Here is a 4,185-nt window from a genome sequence, read left to right as displayed (position 1 = left end):
TCCTTCCTTCCTTCCTTCCTTTCCTTCCTTTCCTTCTTTCTTTCACTTTATTTTTTATTAGATATTTTCTTTATTTACATTTTAAATATTATCCCCTTTCCTAGTTTCCCATCCAAAACTCCCCTATCCTCTCCTCCTTCCCCTGCTCCTCAACACACCCACTCCTGCTTCCTGGCCCAGGCATTTCCCTATACTTGGAGAAGGGCCTCACCTCCCTCAATGGCCACTGTTCTTCCTCCTAGGGTGCTACACATTCTTTCAGCTCCTTGGATATTTTCTCTAGCTCCTTCATTGGGGACTCTGTGCTCCATTTAATGGATGACTGTGAGCATCTACTTCTGTATTTGTCAGGCACAGGCAGAGCCTCTCAGGAGGCAGCTATTGTTAGCAAGCTCTTATTGGCATCTGCCATAGTGTCTGGGTTTGGAGGTTGTGTTTGGGATGGATCCCCAGGTGGGGCAGTTTCTGGAGGACCTTATGATAGTTGCTCAACTTTTCAATTTACCCTAGGATTAGAGATTATGGAATTTCTTATGTTGCCTACATATCATAATTGCTGAACACTTGGTGAATTTTACAATGGTTTTGTAAGACTCTGAGGCAAACAAAGGGACCACAAATGCTCATACAAGCCAGTTCTTTATTATGGGACTTAGAATATCAGTAAAATATGGAACTACAAATGGTTAGTGATTTTTAATTTTTTAGTTTTAGACCCTTCTCCTTGCTTGTTTTGCTTTAGAGTGACACTGTGAGACATAGGACATCTTCCTATCTTGTATATTTTTTCTTTGTTATCTTGGGGAATATAGGAGTCTAGACACCTGTGTACCCTCTGCATTTTTTTCTCCACAAACTCAGAAAACCTTGAAGCCACTTTGCTAGGCTCCCTTAAATTAAAACAAGCAAGCAAACAAACAAAGTACTGCATTATCCACATATTGAAGTTCTTTTCTGTGTGAAAACTAAAATTGCTGTCTTATGAATGAAACTATATAGTATCTTAGGCCTACAATTAGTTTCTGAGTCATGTGGGTTAGATTCTGACACTAAACTCAGCAATGAGGATGCAGAGGCCAGTCAGGGCAATGTACTGCATATCACCACAATCAGGGTGATATAATGAGGCCCTGATTCAAAAGACCAAAAATAAGTAAGTAAAGAGTATAATCCTCCTATTTTGTATTGATACTTCTACATCACTTACCAGACACCCTATCATTGGATTGGTTTCTGACATTTATTCCTAGTGATTGAAAGACAATCAAGTAGCACCCATAACCACTGAAAGATCTAGGAAGCTTGTATAAGGAAGAATCACAAGTATCAATATATTAGATGGATTTTTGAAAGACAAGTAAAAAACTCAAGAGTCATATTCCTGGGCAGAGTTAAGAAGACATATAAAGATGTCAAGCTTGGGAAATGTGTGTGCTGCATTCATCTCTAGGAATTGTCACCATTTATTTTCAAGGTAGTTATGGCCCAGTGTACCAGTTAGAAATAGCTTAAGATCTGTTTTTTGGTTAAAATGATTCTACCCAATAGAGAATAAAACGGTCAGCGTAAAGATCCTGTCTTGAGAATGGAAGACCAAATTAGAGTGGTAGCCCAAAGCTCTCATTCTTAACACTAATTAAGAAATCAAATAAAGACCTTGGCGCCGAACCCAGTGGACAATCCCATTGTCTTCAGAGGACTCTTCACTCACAGACATCCTAGCATGCCCAGGATCTTAGGATCACTGATGAGGGAAACACAGCATCTGTTCCAACAGAAGCAGGGGTGCCTGTGATCAGCTGGAACATGGACACAGGAACCCTGCCCAACCAGTGGCTCAGGTTCCTTCCTGTCAGTGCTGGTCTACCTTGGTTTCAAACTCATTGGACAGCCCCATGGTCCCCAGAGGAGGTAACACTTTCAGACACTCTAACATGCCCAGGGTCTTAGGATCTCAGAATCCTAGGATCCCAGGAGCTTGGTCATACCAGGTTCTCAGGGTCTCAGAGGAAGCTTGACTGCCAAGAACTCTGACACACCCAGAATCTCAGTATCACAGGATCCCAGAATAACAGGATCACAAAGAAAGCTAGACTCTGAGAGGTTCTGACTCAACTGGGATTACAGGAAGGACAGGTTCCAAGGACAGGTTTAGTTATATCAAGGTCAGGGAACACTTGGGATATTCAGATGGCAGGAGGCAAGCATAAGAACAGAAGCAACAGAAACCAAGGTTACTTGGCATCATCAGAACCAAACTCTCCCACCANAGTAAGTCCTGGATACACCATCACACCAGAAAAACAAGATATAGATCTAAAGTCACTTCTTATGATGATGATGATGGAAGACTATAAGAAGGACATAAATAACTCCCTTAAAGAAATACAGGAGAACACATCCAAACAGGTGAAAGAATTGAACAAAACCATCCAGTATCTAAAAATGAAACTAGAAACAATAAAGAAATCACAAAGAGAGACAAGTCTGGAAATAGAAAACCTAGGAAAGAAGTCAGGAGTCCTAGATGCAAGCATCACCAACAGAATACAAGGGATAGAAGAGAGAATGTCAGGTGCAGAAGATATCATAGAAAACATTGACAAAAAATCAAATGCAAAATGATACATACCCAAAACATCCAGGAAATCCAGGACACAATGAGAAGACCAAACCTAATGATAATAAGTATAGATGAGAAGGAAGATTTCCAACTTAAAGGGCCAGTAAATATCTTCAACAAAATTATAGAAGAAAACCTCCCCAACCTAAAGAAAGAGATGCCCATGAACATACAAGAAGCCGACAGAACTCCAGATAGTTTGGACCAGAAAAGAGATTCCTCCTGTTACATAATAATCAGAAAACCAAATGCACAAAACCAAGAAAGAATATTAAAAGCTGTAAGGGACCCAGGCATGGTAGTGCACACCTTTAATCCCAGCACTTGGGAGGCAGAGGCAGGCTGATTTCTGAGTTCAAGGCCAGCCTGTTCTACAGGGTTAGTTCCAGGACAGCCAGGGCTGCACAGAGAAATCTTGTCTTGAAAAACAAACAATCAAACAACAACAACAACAAAAAAGCTATAATGGAAAAGGTCAAGTAACATATAAAGGCAGAACTATGAGAATTATACCTGATTTCTGCCCAAAGCCTGTAAAAGCCAGAAGATCCTGGGCAGATGTTATACAGACCGTAAGAGAGCACAAATACCAGCCCAGGCTACTATACCCAGCAAAACTCTCAATTACCATAGATGGACAAACCAAGATATTCCATGACAAAACAAAATTTATACAATATTTTCCCACAAATTCATTCAGTCAAAGGATGATAAAGGGAAAACTACATCACAAGGAGGGAAACTATGCTCTAGGAAAAGCAAGAAAGTAATCTTTCAACAAACATAAAAGTAGAGAGCCACATGAACAGCATCCCAACTCTTACAACAAAAATAAGAGGAGGCAACAAAGACTTTTCTTTAATATCTCTCTGATTTTTTTTTAGCAAGAGTATTTTTATTTTTCTTTATTTATATTTAATCAGATATTTTCTTTATTTACATTTCAAATGCTACCCGAAAGTTCCCTATACCCTCTCCCCGCCCATGCTCCCCTACCCACCCACTCCTACCTTTTGGCCCTGGCATTTCCCTGTACTGGGGCTTATAAATTTTTCAAGATCAAGGGGCCTCTCTTCCCAATGATGGCCGAATAGGCCATCTTCTTCTGTATATGCAGCTAGAGACACGAGCTCTGGGGGTACTGGTTAGTTCCTATTGTTGTTCCACCTATAAGGTTTCAGACCCCTTCAGCTCTTGGGTACTTTCTCTAGCTCCTCCATTGGGGACCCTGTGCTCCATCCAATAGCTGATTGTGAGCATCCACTTCTGTGTTTGCCAGGCACTGGCATAGCCTCACAAGAGGCCACCATATCAGGGTCCCTTAGCAAAATCTTGCTGGCATGTGCATTAGTATCTGGGTTTGGTGGCTGATGATGGGATGGATTCCTGGATGGGGTAGTCTCTGGATAGTCCATCCATTGATCTTAGCTACAAACTTTGTCTCTGTAACTCCTTTCATGGGTATTTTGTTCCCTATTCTAGAGAGGAATGAAGCATCCACATGTTGGTCTTCCTTATTCTTGGTTTTCTTGTGTTTTGCAAATTGTATCTTGGGTATTCTA

Source organism: Mus pahari, chromosome 13 (genome assembly GCF_900095145.1).
Source record: "Mus pahari chromosome 13, PAHARI_EIJ_v1.1, whole genome shotgun sequence".
Lineage (NCBI taxonomy): Eukaryota > Metazoa > Chordata > Mammalia > Rodentia > Muridae > Mus > Mus pahari.
The sequence above is the reverse complement of the archived record's forward strand: the minus strand, read 5'-3'. Positions refer to the sequence as shown.